Consider the following 22081-nt stretch of genomic DNA (forward strand, 5'->3'; position numbering starts at 1 on the left):
AAGCTGTGGCTTGACTCGTTGCACGTGCCTTGCCACTGGACTCTCCTCTCCCTCCCCTGCAGGCTGAATGACCTGTTTATCAATATTGTTTGTGCTTAATACTGGTATCAGGAAGGTGCCTGCTTGCAATGCGGTCCCCTTCTCTTGCAAGTGTTGTGCAGGGAGCATCGTGATGAGAAACAGCAATGTGTAAACGCTGCATTTTCTACTATCTGTTCTTCTGCCAAATGCAGCAGTTCTTTCGGTCCTCGGTACTTGCACAGTTCACATGGTGACTTGTAGAGAGTTATACGTGCTTCAGATTGCTGTGGGTGGACAGACCTTCCTCTTCTAGGAAAAGAAGTAATCCTGAATAACATGTATGCTTACTACTACACCTTCATCCTAAATCATTTTAAAAAGATGATGTAAGTAAGTAAGATGAAAACTCAGATTTGATAGTTAAGTTTCCATTCCAAACCTACAGTCACCATAGGGGTCTCATGAAACGCCACTGATCTGTATGAATTCATCATACATTTATGTGCTCTTTTAGGCCAGAAACAAACCCCTTGCATGTCCTGGTTTACCTATGAACTTTTCAGTATTATTGCACTGTGAATGTTCTTTTTAAGCAGATATCTGGCTGATTACTTAACAGATTCTACAGCACTGCATTTTTAAGAGGCTAAGGGGAGATGCCTTCTGAGTTAGATATTGTTGAACTCAATCTGTGAAATCAACTGTGGGGAATCCAGACTTCACTTGAGCCCCAGCTATTTGTCATTAAATTATGAAAGTATTTTAAAGTGAAACTGGGAAAGTTGTGCAACTCCACAAGGAGCAGAGTCTAGAACAAACTCCAGGTTTAAATTTTCTTACTGTTTTTCTGCAATTTAGTGATTTGTTTGTTCTATATCCATGACTACATAGCTGTTAGAAGCAGACTTTTTTCATCAAATGTGGCTCATATGAAATACTTGCAGTCATCACAGTAATTCCTAGTTCGTTAGTCTCCTGGGCTGTGTATACCAATCCTCTGGCAAGGCCGCATTGCTGTCTAATGCTGCCCCACCAGCGTGCCTCACCCTGTGCTTGAGGGAATCTCTCCAGTGCAAGACAGTGATTTGTCTTAGCTGCAAAATAATGAAGCCAGAGAATCAAGACTTGTTATTTTGGAATTCTGAAACATCATCAAACTCATTTCATAGGGCCAGAGGATGACCATTCTGGAGTAATGAATCCAATTTACTGCTGAGACAAATTCCTATCTGTAAGATTTTGTTTTGGAGGACATGAAAATCCCTCCATAGAGTTACACCCATTACCCGTGTGTGTTCATTGCTTTTGCAGTTTGCTGTGGTAGCAAGCTATACTTGTGTTATGTGTGTTTCATTTGATGTATGTGTGATACAGTTTCCAGGGGACTAACTTTCCTGCATTTTAGTGAAGACTGCAGTGAAAAACAACCTGCAGTGTTACGTTACGGTATGTTGGATGTGGCTCCCGAATGGGAATGAAAAGTGTTGTTCAATCAGTTGTGTGTTATTTTGTGGGGTAAATCAGTACATGGAAGTGAACTTTAGGAAGGCGCCAGTCTTCCCTAATTTGTGGCTTTCCTTGCCTGGCGATTCCCTAGTGCTTTCACGTTGTAGGAGAGTACGGAGGTGTCAGTCTCTATTTCTGCTGACCTGGTTCTTCTTTTTTAACCTGGATACTCTGTGAACTGGAGCTGGTTTGGATGAGAAGTGATGGTTGAGGGAACAGGGAGCAACAACTTTTCCCCCGTGCTCAAACCTGAACCGCACTCAGATAGCAAGCCGTTTGTGGATTAGTGGTATTTAAAGTTGTGCAGAACATGTTAGAGCAAAAATCTTCTAGTGTTGATGCAGAGTTTTTGTAGCATTTTTAAAACACTTGCGGTTGAAGGGCTGCAGTGTTTTGCATGCTGCTCTTCTATGCCCTGGCTCAAGTTTGCTGGTTATGAAACAAGTGACATTGCTGGGTGATTTTCTCAGGAAATAGTGCTCCCTCTGCTCTGGCCCAGGTCTGTGCGCATACAGCATATTTGCTATTAGGCTGCAGCAGGCTCTGGTGCTGGTGTCAGCTCAATTTCCTCCTCTTAAGCGTATGCCAAGGGCTAGATGCCAAAAGCTGGCAATGAAACAGCTCTGGGAAGAACCTAGACCAGGAGCGAAAGGGGACGTGGGAAGGATGCCAAGGCTTACAGAAACAAGAGACAGCAACTGCCAGGATGGTGACTGAGAAAGGACCGCACCTCCCAGCACTGTTTTCCTTAGTCCAGTAGAAGGGAAAGGAGCTGTTAATGCTAGAGACAACTTTTTAGTCTTTTTCTGTAAATATTTCTGGGCTATCTTGCATATCTGCCTGGGGAAAAAACTAACTAAAATCCCAGACAAAATCTCTGTGAAAACACCCTGTTCCACGCATACTTTTAAGTGAAAAGAGAATGAAAAGATGAGCAAATATTAGATGAGAGGGTTATGGTACTGTTCAGTGACCATAGAAGGGGGATGCTTATGTGGTCATGAGGTTTCTGTGAGATCCCGTATAACTTGGTTCATGCTGCCCAGGAACAGGAGCCTTGAAACTTGTTTGTAAAGAAAGAATGGAGATTGAATAGGTCCTTCAGGCTGTGACATGAAAAGAGCTATATAAGTAGCTCTTTTTGAGTTATCTGAGAGAGACAGAGTAAGTGAATGAGTGTGAGACAGGATGGAAGAATATCCTGAGTGCAGGTAAATCAGCACCTTGTGATGAGAATGAAGTGTGGGCTTATATGTACGACTTGGTTAACATTTGATGTGTCATACAGAAAGTCAGAATGCAAGCATTAGCAAATCACGAGTTAGTCCTTGAAAACCATGACGCTTCCTTTAGAATAATGAAATTACAATTAAAACAACAGCAGCTCGGGATATTGCTCGTCTTTGACATTTGAGCCTTTACTATGCTCCTGGATCTTATTTTTCAGGATTTTTCCCTGCAGCTTTGAGGCAGGGGAACTTAATTAAAAACTGAAACGAAAGATTAATTTGTTATCACTGACCACCAAGGTCTGCCTCAGCCTTGGTCCTGGGGCCACCCATCTCGAGCCCGGTGTGCTGTGCGGTGCCTGCTCTGCAGAGCCGGCAGCACCACGATTTCTGCTGGCAGGTCGCTGTGTCTCGCTGCGTGTCCTGCGAGGTGCGACCCGCTCCCTGGCCTGGCCGGTGCACTGAGAGGCTCTGTGTTAGCTGCCGGTGAGGCTGCTGTGGAAGGCAGACTGGCCTGGCCTTGTAGCTTGGTGCAGATAAATCGGTGTACATCCCTTGTTCGATGCTTGCTGCCATGCAGTGACTCGGTCAATGAGTGCACGCCAAGTGCCATTTGCCCCGGGCAGCCTGCAACAGGCGGCGTGGACTGAGGAGAAGGGGGGTCTGGGGCCAGTTTTGGGCTCTGCTGGTGATGTGCTGTGTGATTTCTAGGGAGTTTTGTGCCTTTGTTTCCTCTCACCTCAGCCTGTCTGTTCTGATTTTCATTTTGTCAGGACAGGAGTATCAGGATTATCTCTTTCTCAAGAGCTAAATGCCTCTTTGAAGTATTTGAAATTAAAAAAAGAAAGAACTCCTCTCTTCACTCCAGCCTTTATGTTAAAATAAAATCTCCCCCAATATGTTGCCTCTAATACAAATGATAATACTGGCCTTGAATCCCTGTGAGCAAGCAGGCTGTATTGTCATTTGTATTACTGTTGAGATTGCCAGTTAGATCTGACAGCAACATTTTGCACCGATTTTGGGCACATGGACAGCTGGCAGAGCACTGGTGAATTCCTGTTTTACACATGTGTTTTTACTCCGCTCCTCAGATTTTGGAGCAGTTGCATCCAATGCATATCCCTGAAATGCCAGTGCTTTGGAACAGTTGCCCCATAACGTAGGGTTATGTCCTTACCAAAGAGAGAGGTGTTTTTACAGTGAGAGCTAACTGGGTACCACACCTCTGCAGTGCTGTGAAATTCCAGTGCAACAGGACATAGATCCTTCTTAAACCTGATGCAGGTAGTCAAGGTCGCTGCCATATTTTCTAGTAGTGAAATGGATAAAAAAACTCATCTGGCTGTTTGAGAAGTTGAAACCCCAAATATTTGGCTGTGTCTCCACTTTGCCTGTGGAGATAGCTAACTCAAGCTTTTGCTCTTGATTTTCAGAGAGGTCAGCGCCTTGATTTCTGGGCTGTGTTTTTGGAGAGTCCTCAGTAAATGGAAGTTTTCTTTTTTGGAGTAGTGTAGTCCTGAGAGGTCTCCTCTGCCTTGGGAACACTGCCACTGGTGAACATACCCTGTTACTTTCCATTTCAGAGGTTCTTTAATTTGGGTGAATTAAAAAATGGCAGCACATTTTTGGTAGGTTTAGTCCTCACCCAGAGCAGCACGGTGAGCTGGGTCACTGCACTGCTGGTGGTGCCAGCTGGAGGAAGAGGATGGGGAGGAGGGCCGAGGAGGCAGCAGGGCAGCGCGACCCTCTCAGCAGTGGTGTGACTGTACGTTGTTTAAGCCCGGCACGAAGCCACGCTGACAGTCTGCTGGCTCCAGCAGCTCAGCCCCAAGCAAGGATTTGCTCAGGTGCATCTCTCGTTAAGTAACAGCACCTTTGTTTTGCCAGGGGAATAATTAATGACCTGTGTTTTGCCAGGGGAATAATTAACAATGGTGTTCTGAACCCTTGTGCTCCTGCACCCCGCTGTTTAATCGCGGCAGGTCTGGCTCAGCTTTTCCTTCCTCTAGGACTGCCTCTTTGAGCATCCTTTTGCTTGCTTTGGGAGGGTGGTCTTTTTCCTTAACACTGGAAAACACAGATATTAAAAGTCCACTGTAATTTTTAAAGATTCTCTACTATTGTTTAACCAGTAGCTTTTCTTATACCATGTACTTTTTATTATCTTGTAACAAAATATCTTTTGTCCTCTTTTCCTCCTTGAGGCATTTGAATCTAAACACATTTAAGCATCTATGAATCTGTATACATTTAAATAATAGCTAATGGATATGCCACTGTCACTATAAACCAGATTTTTCTTACTGCAGTGATTAGAGGGAGGGTAGGAAAAGGAAATATAATGATTGGCACATGAGAAACTAGTGCCAAATCAGTGCCAACATAGATTAGTGCAGCTTTTTCTCTGGAAAGCTAGCATGGCTATACTTAGAACATGCTGGGACATTCCTGATCTTGTCTAAAAGGAAGGATTCACATGCACCTCATCAAGTGGCATCACAAGGGGAACTGGCCCAGTCTGGGTAGCAGAGGTGTGATGCACAGCTCTGCTGGGGCAAGCCCCCGGTGCGTTTCAGAGGACTACTGGAACAGACCTCTGGCAACAAACAAGCTGTTTCTCTGCCCACCTTCATGTTTCACAGAGCTGCAAAAGCAGCACAGTCAGTCAACACACAGTAAGTTTAAAAAAAGGGAAAGAAGAAACCAAACATCAGAGTGTAACTGAACAACAGCAGGGCTGCTATTTTTGTCAGAACTCTTTGAGCCTTCCTGACACAGTCCCACACAGTTGCTGCAGCTCTAGCGAACACAGTGCTTCATCTTTGCATAGTGCAGCTCTCGAACCAGAAGAACCTGCTCAAATACAATTGGTTTTACTGCTATTGTTGAAAATCCCTGCTCTCCTGGGTCTCCCTGTTGTGAAAGCTTCCCCAGCTTATCAACAGCATATCTATTATGTGACACTTGTCCTTACTCTGAAGCTCTGCCAGCCACTGCTAGGCAGCGTCTCATCACACAGTAAATCTGCTTTTAACTGCATTGGAACAAAAGCCTAATGTAGTGTGCAAAAGAGGAAGAGGGAGACAAAAGTGATAAAAATCAAATTAGATTCACCATGCACGCAAATTTTCAAATGCAGAGCATAGTGATGCTGGGAATAGAGGGAAGAAAACAGCTTTAAAAACAACGCATAAAAGCAGATGGCTGTCCTTGCATCACTTCTGGAGTCGCTTTGCATTCTGCAGGCACAACCAGGGGAGACCACAGTCAGGGCTTAGGCAGATGTGCCCGCAGCTAATTACTGTGGCAGTTTAAAATACTACTCCCTTTCTTCACTAACAGGCTGTTGCCATTCCCATGGCCGAAGTAGCATCCCCGTGGTGGTGAGCTGAGTGTGGTCTGTGCTAGTGCAGAGCCCCATAGCTTAGCCCAAGTTGCAGCCAGGATTTACAGCGAACCACAAGGCGCATCGCTGTCCTCACAGCTGAGATAGGGTCCAGTGACCCTCGTCAGAGGGTGGTAGTACATGGCTTGGGCATGGGACACTTTATTGCTGTGGACATCTGCCCAAGCCCTTCTGCAGACCCAGGAAGGGCGCTTGGCCAGTTCCAGGCATGCTGATACAGCATATATTAGCAAAGTGCTTATGTTGCTTCAGCTGTTCCAGGAAAGTTTGATTTATGCTGCTACAGTAAATAGCCTTTCTTCTCAATGGGAAGGTACATCTCTATCAGCACGATTCTGTTGGGTTTAGGTTTTCCATCAGCATGGCTGTGCCTCCAGGACACAGGGGCAGAGCTAGCTGGCAGTAATGGTGTAGGTTAACCCTGACTCTGCTTAAAGAGGGAGGATCAGCTGCTCTAGCCCCAAAGCAGCAGCTTTAGTAGGATAACAGAAAAAACCCTGCACTTCCTCAGGCCTCAGTGCTTGTGGTGCAGCTTTGCTGTAGCACCACGGCAGCGCTGCTTGCAGCAGAGGCTGTGACTTGCATTAGGGAGGCATGCCAGCAATACCTGCAGTTGGTGGTACATGCTGGAAGGGAGCCTGGCTTTTCTTCAGCCAGATCCAATACTTCTGGGCTGTAGGAGTGCATTCAGTTCTCAAAGGTCCTCCTCCAAATACGTCTGAAACTGACCTGGAGCCAACTGAAATCTGTGGGAGATGATCTATTGACTTCAGTGGCTTTTGATCCAGACTCCAATGGTGCCCTAAATACGCTCGTCTTTGTAGTCCCACCCTGCTGCAGTTCCTGTGAAAGCATGGAGTACACAGTCTGGTGCTGGCTGCAGGTCCAGGCTCTCCCTGTGCTTTCATCCACTCCTCCTCTCATGGGCATCCTTACATATTTTCCAGTCTGGTTTTTCAGCTGCTGACCCAGCAGCAGGGAGCTGGACGGGAAACAGCCAGGCTTTCCCAGGACTCGCACAGGTTTGGTTTTGGGGTGATCAATCAACAGCTGCTGTTGATCAAGCGATATAATTAATATTGTCTAACCTTTGCTGGTAATCATGTTGCCTTCATTAGTGCTGCGTGGGGGAGTTTCACCCTCCTTGCAGCTTGTTTATGAAAGCAGCTGCCTTACCTGGTCAGAGCAGCAAGTTTTAGTTTTGTTTAACGGTGAAGAAAACCCGTGTTCAGGCAACACTGAGGAGGGGAGGGTGGAGGGAACACGACTGAGGACTGCACCGTCCCGTGGGCATTGGATTATGCCCAGCCGTGGTCCAGGCTTGGTGTGGATGCAGTTGCTGCTGCAGAGGCACGTCCTTGTTTGGCAGAAGCTCTCAGTAGCTGTTACCTGTGAATGCTGTTTGCAGCTCCGTGTTGCGCTCAGAAAACATTCCTGGTCTTCTCAATTTCATGTTCCCCCCTTGCACATTCATCAGGCTGGCCGACCGTCACAGGTCCCAGTTGCACCTTTGGGATGTAAAGGTGCCGATGTGTTAATGTCATTCTGGTTTTGCTCCAGGGATGGAGTCGCAGCCAAGTGGAAGGATTTGCAAAACGCGTTAAATGGGCCCTGTGTGGGAGTTCATAGTGAAACGTATGGTGAGGGCTCTGGTACACTCCTGGTTCACTCCTCTTGCACGAGGTTGTGCTTGCTGGCGCGGCTAGCTGGTATATGCCTGCCTGTGCCACGGCTGCTTGCTGGCATGGATCGGGGGCGTTCTGCGTTCACGCTGTGAGTGGGGCCTGTGCTGACAGGTTTGGAGCAGGTAGCCAGTTACTTTCTGCTTTACCTCAGCCTCTCTTTTCTTCTTCTTTTTTGGATTACCACTCTCATCCTTTTCCTTCAGTGTTTTTCTTTCCTCTTTTCTCTTTTCTCTTTTTCTCTCTTCTCTTCTCTTCTCTTCTCTTCTCTTCTCTTCTCTTCTCTTCTCTTCTCTTCTCTTCTCTTCTCAGCTTTCCCTCTTTTGCTTATCTGTACAAAGCCAATACATCACAATGGGGTTAATTCGGGGAGCTCACTGTATAATAACAATAATAATTACCAGTGTTCTCCTTTTTTCACCATGTGAAAATACAAAAGCACATGCACTGTTACATGCCTTGTACCAAGGGTTGGCTTTAACTTACAAAGCAAGTCTGGGTGTAATTTGGGCCTTAGCAGAAGGGAATGTCCGAGGAAACAAAAACTGCTAGAAACAGCATGATGCAGTGGTGCAGACTGAACAGTTTTCTGTCTGCCTTTGCAACAAAACACTGGAGAGCCAGCCCTTGAACGTCCAGGCTGTTTCCCTCTTCACTGTGGCCCTTCAGCGCATATAGCTGTGATTATGCTAAGCTACTTTGCATTCAACTGAGTTGGTGGAGGAAATCGGAAAATCCCTGTCTGTTAAATTAATACTGAAGCCAAGAACTTGGGAAGCAACTTGTAATTGGAAGTGTTAGTGTTTTCTTGTATGCACCCCATGGCAGATAATCCATGGGACAAAACAGTCATGAATAATGCACTGAACCCATTTCTCTGTGCCTAGCCTGAGTTCCTGAAAAAAGCTCATTCCTCCAGGTGGGCTGCTACCACGCAACAGAGACCTCAGATATTATAATCAAACCTTTCAGTCTGTTGGAGCTGCTGTGGTGCACGGGCCAGGTTATGGGGTCTCTGTATGCCGCAGTGTGTGTCAGCATGGAGGGCGTCCATGGCTGCTGTGGCTGCTCAGCCTCTGTGCACCCACCTCACCTGTCGGCACCGACGGAGCAAAGCCTGGGGCAGTGGAGAAGTGAGCCTGTACTGTGCGGGGCCACGTGTGTTACCTGTGAGTGAGGACTTCGGACTGGGCGAGGAGCCTTAATTTGCTCCAAGCTGTGAAAAAAATATTCCTCTGATCACTGAGCTTGATCACTCTATCTACGCTGTAGAGAGGCATAGATGGGCTTCCTCAGACCCTAGTCGCATGCCTGCAGCAGCAGAGACATCGGCACAGGCTGTAAAACCTGCCTGGGACTTAGCCAGACTTACTAGGGACGGGGAAGGAAAGCTGTGGTTGTACCCCATTAGTACGACTGGTGAGCGATGGGAAGGCTCTTGCACAGCCCTCCCTCAGGTGCCTTTAAGCTGCATCCAGCTCGGTGTGCCGGCCCCACTCAGGGCCAAGCTGCTCTTTGCACACCAGTAGCTTAGTGCTGCATTGCGAATTGCGTGTAACAGCAAAGCAGTCATGTCCTCTGCTGTTTGGCACAACTTGCTTCCAAGCCTCTGGGACACCTGAAGGTCTCCCAATTTGCTCTTGCTTCTGAGTTCTGCTAACATAAAGTTTTCTGCAGAAACTCCACTTGCACAAATACATTTAGCAGCACAGCGCAGGGTTGTGCACAAAGAAAAGAAATGAGTGAATGCTGAAAGGATGAACACTTGTGTTTTGTTGCCTCAATGTGCAACTGGCGCAGTGTTTTAAATGGTGGCACTCAGTAAAGATGTTTCCCTGATTGAAGACAGGAGGAGAAGCTGTTGCTCCCTTGGGAAGCGTCCAGAAGAGCCCCTTGCAGGATGGGGCGAGGGGTTTAGCCCACCCTGGTGGGAAGCGGGCAGAGGCTTCTACAGGGGATGCGGGATGTGGGATGTGGGATGCGGGATGTGGGATGTGGGGTGGGGGATGCGGGATGTGGGATGGGGGTTGTGCAGCTGGCCCAGCGCAGCTCACATCTCCCCGCGGGGGCTGCAGCAAGCCCCAGCCCTACTGCTCACTGAGTGCCTGTGCCAGCCCTGGGCTGGAGCATCCAAAGTCCCTCTGCTGGGAGCCACTGCCTGCCTCCTCCTGGTTAGGATTCATTGCCGTGCAGCAGCTCTGCATCGCTTTGGCAGCCTCAGCGCTGGTTTAAAGAGCAGTTTGAGGGGGATGGTGTTTGGCTCTTAGAGGGAGTGGAGAAGATGCTGTGGAGGCAGGAGCGGACCTGGGAGGTGATGTGCAGGCAGTTCGGGTAGGGCTCAGGCAGAGGAGAGATGAGACTGTTATGTGAACCTTGTGTGATTAGTTGTGCCAATGCAGGTGTGTTTACCCAGCTCGTTATGGTGCTTAGGTGGACAATAACACTGAAATTTGACATTTTGATCTCTTTCTTCTCTTTGCTGCACTTCTCTTTCTCATGTTTTCCCTTTTATCAATACTGTCCTAAGCAGCACCAAAACTGTAACAAGAAAATGGTCTCCTCTGTTTTAAGAGAAAGAATGACTGTAATAATAATTCAACAGGTGAGCAAGATCCTCTGTGATCACTCTTTCTCAAAAAAAAGCACTGACTGCTTTCCTTCCCCTCCCTGTGTGGGTTTGGAGAGCTGTATGGCTGAGCCATGAAGGAGAGGAAGGGCTTCCTACTCAAGCGTGTGTTACTGAGAAGGGGTGCTTAAAAAAAAACCCAAAACTTTCCACTCTGTTTCAGGAAATGACACTGTCGTGCTGGAATTTACAATGAAGTTGTGAATGTGGCTGGAGCCCGGGGCTTCTCCATGAGAAGGCCCCTTTGGCCAGCTGTATTCAGCTCTAATGAGAGGGCTAAATTCTCCCTGAAAGGCGTGTTTTCCATTTGGCCCCTTTTCCTTCATCAATCGCTGTCACTTTAGACAGAAGGCCCCGCATGCAGCTTCCCTTCGGCTTGTGTGCCGCTCTGGGGCCGCGCTCCGCGGAGGACAGGCTGGCCTACTAAAATGCATCTCTGAGCCCCCCGAACAATAGCGCTTTGTGTGAGCAGCACAGTGCAGTCTCAGTTTCCCAGGCTTTTCCTTTTCTCCTCTCCCCTCTCCTGCTGGAAGCTGCCGGCGATGCGGGAGCGGGCAGAGGCTGCTGCCACCGGCCGCCGAACAAAGAGGCGAGGGGCTCGGGCGTCCCTGCGCAGCGTGTTGTTCCCCGCTCCCCGGCGCCTGGGTCCAACAACCGCAGGTACTTGAGGATCATTTGCCTCAAGAACAACAGAGCTGAGTAATTTCAGCAAGAAATGCAAACCGGGGTGCAAGCAGGGCTCCAGCCATTGCTCCAACGACTTCGGGGCAGGCAAGGTGCTGCGCCCCTGGGGACAGTGGATGAAGGCAGCCTGGGGTCCCTTCGGCGAGGGCAGCATGCCATGGGGGGCTTTCGGTCTGCTCCCGTGAGCTGCCGTGTGCCGGGCACCCCGGCAGCCTGGCAGCTTGCTGCCAGAGGCCTCCGTGGCTGCAGGCGTCCCCACACTCCTGACCCCAGGACTTGCTACTCCGCAGCTCTGTTCAGGGCAAATAAAGATGCTGGAGTGAGGAGCAACAGGGTGAAGTTTAAAAAAAAAAAAAATAGGCCGAGTCTTTGCAGCAAGTCGATGGTGCTCGTTAATACGGGCAGGACAGCAGTGATACCTAGCCTGCACACAAGCTTTGCATCAACAGACATGAGAGTACCCCCCAGAAGAAAGCAGGAATGCTAACTCCATTTACAGATGAGGAAACAGGGGTACACACAAGACCTCAGTGTCCCGGATCAGACCCCATTTCTGTCCCAGTGGGCTCCATGCCCACCCGCACGCTCCTCCTGCCTCATGCTCCTCACTGCTGCCAGACAACAGAGACTGATGTTGGAAACACCCGGCCCCGGTGAGGCGCAGGCTGTGAAGGGGGAAGGTTTATCAACCCTTATTTCTCTGCACTGTTGGCAAATAAAATCAAGCATCATGTAGGGTAGGTGTGCTGTGATGTGCAGTGACTCTTGTTTTGTTGCAGGGATGTTCAGGGACCATCATGCCCAGGCTGGGAGGGTGCTGGTCCCTCTGGGCTGAGGGGGGGCAGTGAAGGGGCCATTTCACAGGGACGGGCAGGCAGGCGTGCCCCGTCCCCTGGCAAAGCTCTGGCGTGGCTGCCCTCTGACTGTGACCAAAGCAGGTCCAGGCTTTGGCCATCCTGTGCTTATGAGTTCTGGATCCCAAAGTGCCTAAAAATATGATCAGTGGGTTTCATATTGCAGATGGAGAAAGGGAGATCATGTGTGGCTAAATTAATTGCGAACAATAAATAGCAGTGACCCAAATGTCAGAAAGCAAGTCAGTGCCCGTCAGCCACTGACACGCCGGAGCATTTCTTTGGCTTCAGTTGGACCCGACGCACAGGGGTCTGGAAGGTCTGCCTTGTGCAATGAGCCCCGAAGCTGCTGTGGTCATGAGCTCAGAAGCTGCTGTGGTCTGCTGCCCCATGCCCTGTCCTCGTGAGCTACTGTGCCGTCTGCATCATCTGGAAAGAAAGTGGTAGGAAAAGCTGTTTCTTATTTATAGGATGTGTAGTCACAAGCAGTCCTAATCTGCAAGGTGCAGAGCCACTGGTGATGTAAATGGATCAAGGAATAACTGCATCTTGCATGTGATAAAAATGGGCTCAATCCTACAAAAGAAAATTGCCGTCGTGTAGCCTACAGAGAGGAAGTGAAAACACAGTTCTTTTTGTGTGATAGGCTTAATATCTGCAGGATCTGGCCTTGTATCTGTAGTCATTGATACTGCTGGATGTGATTGATTGTTCATAAACAGTAATTCAGGGATGATAAAAAGACGTCGTTAAAAGAGCAGCAAGCTCCTCCTCTAGTGCAAGTTCTTTTTTTGGTCTGTTGCTACAGCAACTCTCTACTAAGAACAAAGATGACAGCAAGATATTAAATTTTGCAGCAACTCAATTGACTCTTGATTTGCCTTCTTCTTTGCCTTCAGTAACTGAATCCTACTCCACTAATTGTGTTAGATTTCAGATAGAAATCATGCCTTCCTGTGACAAGAATTCCTGCGTTGCTTTTTCCTCCTTCCCCTTAGAAACCAATTAAATCAAATTAACTTATTTAAATTCAGTGGATGATTATAAACACTAGATTTCTTGGCTTTATTTCTTTTGCATGTGGACATCATGTATTTTAAGCCACAACTCATATTCTGTACCAAAATCCCCAAAGCCTTAATATTCTTTAAAAAGAAACAAAAGTTCTTGGCAAGTTCAGTTTTGGCAAAGTTCACTTTATGCCAATGGCATAGAGCAGAAATGTATAATCTACTGTAACAGAGGTCATCTGAATTTATGAATGTTAAAATTGTTTTTAAAGCAATACTGCATTTCAGTTCCTTTCCCCCCACCCCACAGTCTTTATTTCTTGTAGGGCAGACTGTGAGAAGGCCCCTGAATCTCTATCTCTGGGTTCACTTCTGCACATGCAAAATCACCCCATTACAGTAGAACACAGTGAGACAAATGACCCCCGTAGTCTTTGGCGGGATTGTCATCTTCAGAGCCCCAACCCTCGGCTGTCGGAGGTCAAAAGCTTCTGCATGGAGACAGTTACAGCTGAACCTTTGGAGCAAACGTTCTGTGGCTCTGCGTTTGACTGTCGTCTGTGTGTGCCACGCATGATGGGCACTGCTCCGGACAGGGTTAACTGTGCTCATCTCTGTGGGAAATGGGTGCAAGGGGAAGAAAGGCCAATGAAGTTTGCCTTAGATAACACAAAATGTGAAATGCTACTGGAACTGTGATGGACTTCTGGGAGCAGGTGACCAGGGGAGAACAGCACCATCCCGTACGAGCAAAGCATAGGTGAAATCACATCCAAACTACAAATTCAGCTGCAACAAATCATACAGGTTTGTACTGAAGCCTTGGAGCCCACGGGAAGCCAGGCTGGCAGGCGGCATAGCTGTGCCCCGCGCGGTGGAAAGTGCCATTGCCCTGCAGGCAGGCGAGGAGATGACGAGGGTGCAGGACCGTGCTGTGTGGGGGACCTGCTTCTCCTGGGGGTGCAGGATGGGGGAATCCTCACCCGTGGGGGGGGAGGGAATTGGGGAAATGGAAAGAGAAAGGAACAACGACATATGGGGAAAGGGGGTTGACTGTTGCACAGGAAATGTTACATATTTAGCTTTACTCTTAATTAGCGGGAATACAAATAACAGTATAGCTCCAGCAGCTTCAGATTCGGCAGGCTGTGTACAGGAGGAACTAGCCCAAGCAGAAGTCTGGGCCACCGTGGTTTCAGTACAAGATTAAATCTGAGGAAGTAGAGCAAAGGAGTGAACCAGAAACAAGGTTCCTGTCGCTTTTCCCTGAGAGCTGTTGTGCAAAAGCACTTATTTTTGGGCTTAAGTAGTACAGGGCAAAGGACTCCAACCTGTCCTACGGATAGGACTTAAACAGCTACTTGGATTTCAAATGCACACCTTGGATATTAATATGCAAATGACAGTGTTGTACAGGTGTTGTCCTTCCTAAAGGGCCTGGGACAACAGACCCTCCCACCTTCTGCAGGGACAGCTGTGAATATTCCTGAGAGGAAGGATGTGGGTCAGTGTGGAGGCTCTCATGCTGAAGAAGGGTGTCTTCAAGCCACCTTTCCCCACTGCCTGATCCCCTGCGCTCCATGCCATTGGAGCGGGCGCTGGGCGCCCTTTCCCCGAAGCAGCGGCTGCCCAGGCACCAGCAGAATCTGCAGATCGCAACAGAGAAATGAAAGCACAGCTTCGACCGCACTGTCTTGGTAATCTCCCTGAGGAAATAAGAGGTCACAGATCTTTAGCAGGAAACTGTTAGCAAGAGACCGTTCACAACTGCTTAAGCAATGTGCAGGGTAACTTTGGCCTTGCATGGTTACACCAAATTCTGAGTTGATTGTGTGACTCAAATGCCTTTTACAGGAGAATTACAGCTACTGGGAAGAATTGCTGTTGCCAAGTTGTTTATTGTAGTACCTTGCGCTTTTAGTCAAAAGTAAATATTCCCATTTCTTACAGTCACTTGAATTATTGACCAGCGTAATGCTAAATTCTGCTGTTACTACAAAGGCTTAAAAATGGTAACAGTGAAAGACAGGTATCCAGATGGCTTATATTTTTAGAGTGCTCTCTTTCTTCTCTGAATATTAATGTCTTCAAAGATACTACACTTGTATCTTTTGAAGATATCCTTCTACTTATGACTGAGCTGTTGGCAGCCCAAATAAAATAAAAATAAAAAGCAAACTTCTGGGATGCTTTACCTGGAAAGGAGCATGTTGGCTGCCAAATTACATCCTCCTACATGAACTGTTTGGGAGGCAAAGAAGCCCTCTCTGCTAAGAGTTCCCAGTAAAAATAGGTTTGTTACCTGTGAATGTTAGTGAAGGCAAACTGCAGATAACCTGGAGAATAGATGGTAGAAGCTGCTTATAGTAAATTTGCTGCACCAAGTCTTGTTTGGTACTGCCCACAGCAGATCATTTTTCCAAAAGATTCCCAACACTGCTGTGTTGGCTCAAGGCTGTTGTTGTAGAACACACAGAGAGCTCCAGCACAGATGGGCCCCTGACTCTGCCACCAGCTTTGTCACTGCGGCTCGTGCTAAGCATCGCTTCCAGGACTGCTAAAGGAGGGAGTCTGGGTCAGCTCACCTTGTCCTTGTAGATCTGCATTGGAAAACCTGCGTAGTGGAAGAAAGGCCATAGATGGAAGTGACAGCGATTGCTTGTGGTTCCCTTTTTTCCGCCTAACAGTTGCAGCTTTTCTTTGTTCATCACCCCATGGAGACTGCTCTCTCCTGTGCTGTTTGAAGTATGCTCTGTCTTTCAAGGATTGTAATGAAGCAGTTACAGGTTTTGGGTATTTTGCTGCTTACTGTGGGGCTGCTGGGAAGGGCTGTTTCCCGTCTCCTGGTGGGAAAAAGGAAGAGAAAGCGTCCACAGGTTATGCCTAGAAGTCAGAGCTTTAGTCAGTAATGCAGGTCCTGAGTGCAGTAGGCAGGCTATCAAGATCCTGCTGCAGTTGCAATATGAAACGTGGACAGAAAGGGGCTGCTTTTTCCTAGGTCTGCTCCCTAGTTTGTTCTTCCAGCTCTGTATCTGGTGAAGGAACCATACCAGTACCGTCCTAGAGAAATGCGACACATTTTTCATCTGAGCATCTCAAATGGCTCAAGAATGTCTTAAGCCTTGCAGCCTCCCAGAATTTTCATGTGGAAAACCTAAGGCAATGTGGAAACCAAGATTCATCTTTGGATGCAGTTATTTTGGGTGCAAAGGCAGGATGCATTGATATAGCTATGTCAGTGCCAAGTTGCAATGGCACTTCATTACACACAGAAAAAAAGGGCACAGAGGGAGAACTAGTTCTCTTGTTATTATGACAAGATAACAGCACTTTGCTGGCAGGAAAGAGTATGTAAGGTGCAAAAAACCAAAGGTGATGTAGTGCAGCGCAAACAGCTTCCATATTACATGTCTCCAACCAGTTTATTCTTACACTGGGTAACGTGTATACGGAAGTTTTCTTCCAGCAGAAGTTCAGCTATATTAGTGCCCTGCAATATCCGCAGACCAGACAAGCCATCAGGGCCAGATTCTGGTTCTCTAGTTCATATTTAATAGATTTTATTCCAGCAACAATCCCACTGAAGATGAGCCCTTCTTCTGCGGGAGCAATCCCTCTAAGTCTGGCTGCTCTCAGCAGTTTGCTGCAGGTCACACGAGCCCAAGAAAGAGCCCACACCTCCTGGCGACCCCTAAGCCTAAACTGCAATAGTTGCTATCACTGAGTAGGGGTCTATGGCAAGTTGCCAGATAGGTTGCAAAGGGTCCTGCAACACATCAAAGGTAAAGGTCCATCCCCCTTCCCCAACTCCATCAAACCAAGGTATAGCATAGGGAATTCTGCCTTTTGAAGATCTCCGGAAGGCAGAAAGACCAAGGAATATTTGGGGTCACGTAGCATCAGCTGCCTCTCTCTGGGATGGGTAACTGGCAGCAATACTGCAGCTGTTAATCCTTGCATAAAGTTGTGAAGGGTTTTAACAAACAGCTCCATGTCCGTATCAGCTGAGGCTTGGCATGCCCACCCAGCCTGTCTCCAGCCTACCTCACTAATGTGAGAGTTAGTATGACCAGAGGGTCTGCCCAACTTATGGCAGTAGTATGCGAGCATCTCTCTGGAAACAGTATTTGCATACTCTTCTAAGGCAGCTGTGTATATGTTAAGCATATCATGAAACACTTACAGTCTGAAGCTGGAAACAAAGAGTGCAAGACAGCTTCTGCCTAAAGAATTTTCCTTAATTTAGGAATTGCTTTAAGAAAACATTACCCATGCTTCCTGAGCACACACAAGGCTACAGCCCTGGAAATAATCTGCATTAGCCTTACTGGAGTGACCACGTTGCCATAGTTACTGTTGGTTTCTCTATACCTCAAGCTTGAAGAATTTATGATGATTAAATCCCATCCCATCCCATTCTTCATTTAAAAATTCTGTGTTCAAAGTGTCACAAAGTGAATTATAATGTAATCCTTCCTTTTAAAAAGCTGTTTTAAGTAGAAATTCTGCAAAGGATCTTAGACGTTGATATTTATTAAAGATCATTAATTCGTGATTGGATTATTTTTCTTCAGACATTGCTGCTTCTTTATTCTTAGTGATATCTGAATAGCAGAAAATCCTGACACTATTATATAATGTCCTGATTGTTTGGGTATTTTTCTTTCACCATTGTATTGCAGACCATTCTCATAAAAGATGTTTAACATCCTCAGATACTCAGCTTTGACCTCAGAGGCAGCCACACCTGTTTGAACCAATCTGGCAAGAACATCAAAATCTGTCCTATGACACAGCTTGTTATCAGAAAATTTTGGTGCTTGCTCTCCTAATACCTGTGAATGTTACAAAAAGAAGTAACTGCTGCTGGAATTAATCTATTATAAAATGGCCTGTGCTTCTTTTTTTCTGGGTTTGGGTTTCTTTTTTTTTTTTTTTTCGGAGAGCGAGCTCTGAACTATACGGTCCCAACCATACTGGTCTTTGCTGTGAAGGAACACAACATCATTATCCATGTGCTTTAGAAATGTGTAATTGTTACGTAAGTTAACTTTCCTTGCTTTGGGAATTTATACACTGTAGTTGTGTACGACAGATGGTTTCACGTCCCAACGGCACGCTCTCCAGAGACCTAATATTCCTGGAAGGTCATTCTTTGACACCTCTCAGCTTTCCTTGGTGTCCCCTCTTCAGCCTCACTCCAAGTACAGCCCCGGGCGGTCTTTTTCCCATGAGGCTAACCCCAACTTGGGCTGGGACTCACACACGGCATCCCAGCCCCTTCCCGGACTCCCCTGGCAGGGAACGCTGCCACATTTGTTGTTCGCAGAAAGTCAGGTTTCCGCTTGTCGGTGGATAGCACCAGAGGCAGCCCTCTGCCCTGATGTGCGTGCGGGGTGCAGGCCAGGAGTGAGGGGTTTCCAGCAGCATCACTGTTGGACCCCACCAGCCTGACAGCTGCAGGACTGTCACTTGGCTTGCAGAATGCTTGTTATTATTCTTCTTTCCTGCTAGAGTAGTTCTGCCAAAAAACGTGTTTTTATGTAGAGCAAGATTTACTACCAAGCTCATGCTTTTGGAGCAGCAGATAAACATTTAATGTGAATGGTGCAGAGGAGCAGCGCATTAATGGAGAGGATTGTGCAGATTCTCTGTAGCAGACTGAGGTTTATCTCCTGAACCTTTTGTTTGATACATGATTTATTATGGCCAGTAAAATGCCCAAGACACTCCCATTTTCTCCTGTCTTCAATTATTACAATGTCCTACTATTTTCTTGTTTTCATGCCTGCACCCGAACACCCTGGAATCAGCTCCTAGCCCTGCTCAGCCCGCTTCTCTCTTAGGGTCTGTTACACATCTGATTTTCTGGACAGAATCCCTCTCAACAAAAAATTTTGCCATGTTCCCATTCTGTACAAATTGTTGTTATTTTTCTATTTTTCTTTATCACAGCTGCTAGGAGCTTAATAGATCTCTGATCTCTCTTCCATTTTCCCATGTCAGCTGTTATATTGCTCACCACCAAAAATTCCTCACCCAACCTAAGCAAAATTTTCGAGGTAAGTTCATCTTCCAGCCACCTCCCTGCACACAGCATTTTTACTGGTTCTTGTTGCCTTCTGCATCGTCCATTCTACTGAACGATAGTGTGCAGTACTGCTGGCTGGTTCGTTTGTCCCATTCGACCATCCTCAGCGCTGTGCAACTGCTCAGACCAGGCTAAATTGTGTTTCAAAGGTATTTTGACACAAAATGTTAAGGGTATCAGTGAGTGAGGCAAACAAAACCAGAGAGAGAGGCAGGGCCGGTGTGCTCCCTGCACTACTGAGGGTTTACAGCTGGTGGATGGACCCATCTTCGGGCACACAGTGGGCACAGCTTCCTGGCTTCCCCATACCAAATAAATAGTTTTCCCCCTCTCGCCCCTTATCTTCATCTCAGTTCAGCAATTGTTTTTTTCTTCCAGACTTCCTAGTTGTCCTTAACTGAGGTGTCAATGCTCCTTTGCTGATGTTTCCCTAATCCCGCCCCACCTTCCCTGCCGAGACCAGGGAAGCAGGTCCTGCACCCGGGTCCCTCCTGCATCCTTTCCGCTCACCCCCAGGATTACTCACAGCCTCTTTCTTTCTCCACTTGTTTCCTTCTGCCTCTTTTGTGCTGGCTGCACCCAACCCTCCCCCTGTCAGATCCTTCATTCTCACCCTTCCTCCCCACTTGGCTTCCTCCGTTCATCTGTGCCTGGCTCCATTGGATCGGGGGTTCGCAGACCGCACTGCTGCTTTACCGGGGTGTACCCGGGGCTGCCCAGTGCCCTGCTCCTACCGGCTTGCCGCTATACTTCTGCAGCCACCGTTTCGGGGACCCTGGTTGCTCTGTGGGTCTGCACACTGGCACAAAGTGAATCCCACAGAGCAGCTCCACCGAATCGCTTGCTTGTGTCCCTGTCACTTCACACCTTGATGGCTGCTGTCCCCGCTTGCTCACCTCCCAGAGAGGTTTGCTCCTCCAAACCCTGGGCTGTTGGAGCAATGCATTGCCCCGCTTCATCCACGCAGCACAACTCGTCCTGGAGACCGTCACTAGCTCTCCAGCTGCTTCTGCCCCTGCCATGAAAAGTTGCCCCATGCTCATAACCACCGTTCCAGTGCCCTTTCCTACCCTGTGGTCCCTGGGCTCTACCTCTCCCTGTGCCCAGTGAGTGTCTAAAGCAGCTTGCTGTCCTCCCTCTGCGAAGGGCTCTGAGCTCCTCCGTCCTCACGGGAGTCGGGGACTGATGGCAGCTCAGCCCTGCAGCCCCAAGCCTCGGCGCTCTGCAAAGGCTGCCGCTTCCCCCAGCAGCGCTTTCTTTGTCTCCCTCTTCTCTGGGTCTTTTTATGGCTGCTGGAAATGCAGAATGCTCTTCTGTGTTGCCTGCTAGGGCTAGGTAAATTATTTGTTTAATAGGCTTGGTTTATTTTTTGTAAGCTGGCAGAATAACTGTGAATCATCAAATCTCCCTGAATTCACTCCACACAAGATACCAACAAAAGGATTCATTGTGCAGAGCAGTAATCGGAGTGTAGCTGGGGCTGGACAGAGAAGCCATACAGTGGGTCTGGCTTCCCAAGAGGCTGGATACGCAGGCATTGCCAGTGCAAGAACTAGTACGTGCCGCTTTGAAAACTCATTGCTGACAAACGTGTGTTTTTTTTCATGACACTCTGTCCCAACTACTCTTTCTTACTCAAGCAGAAAACCCCTGGAAAAGAGCCTTAAATAGTATTGCTGCTTCTGCTAGAATGAACATTTTTTTCCTTTTTTTCCTAATTGTTAACAAAAAAATGACAAATCTATTCAAGTGCAGCCCTCCTCTCAAAACAGCTTCCGGATTAAATTGGAGAACTCATTAGGATCAGACCCTTAGTTTGCAAAGGGGTTTTCTCTCCTGGCTACCGCTCCCTGGTCACCTGTACGTCACACCCTGATCTTGCGAGGGGCTCTGCGGTAAACGTTTGTGTTGCGGTCATGTGCAAGGCTCTGTTTCTGCAGAAATGGTGCCCACACAGAAGAGGAGATTTTCCAACTTTTACGCCCCTAAGGTAGCTAGCTGTCTTGGACGTGAGCTTTCAGCTGCCAGCCCAGAGGGAGGGGAGTCTGCTCCCGCAGGTGCTGCCCAGAGCGGGCATCGCTGCCCGGCTGCCGTGGGCCCCGCAGCATCGTCTCTGCTCACCTGGCCGAGGGCAGCGAGGGACGGGGCTGCCTGGGCACCCCCTCAAGCTGCATCGCATCTTCACTTGGAAATCTGTACCTTTGGACAGCAGTTTCATTGGATCCCACTTTGGTTTGCAGTTAGTTTTGCCCCCCCCCCAGACCTGCACACTTCCAAACCTCAGGGGGGAAAACGCAGTGCTGGAAAACACGGTTTCCAGGGGAGGATTTAAGAGAAGCAGAAGCGGTGTTGTGGTGCTTGGGGAGGCTGGCCCAAACAGAGGGGCATTTACAGAGCCCAGCCTTGTGCATCACACGTTTTCCGAACATGATTTTCCTGAAATACATGTATTTCAGCGATTGACCAAGGAGCCAGGGCCGGGGTTAACGTAACGATGGATTAACAGAAGGGAGAACAAACCGCTTCCTCCACAAGCCAGCCTACAGATGCACCACGAGGTGATGCTCTGTAAGGATTACCCAAAGCCAGAGTTTCTCCTCTCAAAACGGCCTTTCATGTGAGTGCCGGGCCTGCTCTTGGGGCTGGAGGAGCAGAAGCAAACTTTTGTTTGTTGCTCTGAACAACGGCGTTTGCTATGCTTTGGGACCTGCAGCTTTCCCGAGACGGTGCCAGTCAGAAGATGTCCTGGCTCGAGCCAAACAGCCTTTGAGTTAAATATGTGCCGTAAACCTCTCTTGTGCCGCCGCGCTCGCGCTTACTACTGCTTTTATGTTGGCGACTCCCTTGCGGCTGCATTTTTTTGGCCTGCGGCTGCGGATCAGCCGTGCCTTCAGGGAGGCGAGGGGGACCGGCGTGGGGTGCCCGGGCGGCGGGGCCCGCTGCGGCCCTGGGGGCACGGCCCCAGAGAC

At 48.1% G+C, this 22081-nt stretch overlaps 1 protein-coding gene across 1 annotated transcript in view; it reads left to right on the forward strand.

Annotated features, from left to right (window-relative positions):
• The window catches only part of SRGAP3 (SLIT-ROBO Rho GTPase activating protein 3), a 172091-nt gene that overhangs the window by 18762 nt on the left and 131248 nt on the right, over nt 1–22081 (forward strand). The gene's annotated exons all lie outside the window — the stretch shown is intronic.

The sequence above is a fragment of the Haliaeetus albicilla genome, chromosome 24 (assembly GCF_947461875.1).
Source record: "Haliaeetus albicilla chromosome 24, bHalAlb1.1, whole genome shotgun sequence".
In the NCBI taxonomy this organism is placed as follows: domain Eukaryota; kingdom Metazoa; phylum Chordata; class Aves; order Accipitriformes; family Accipitridae; genus Haliaeetus; species Haliaeetus albicilla.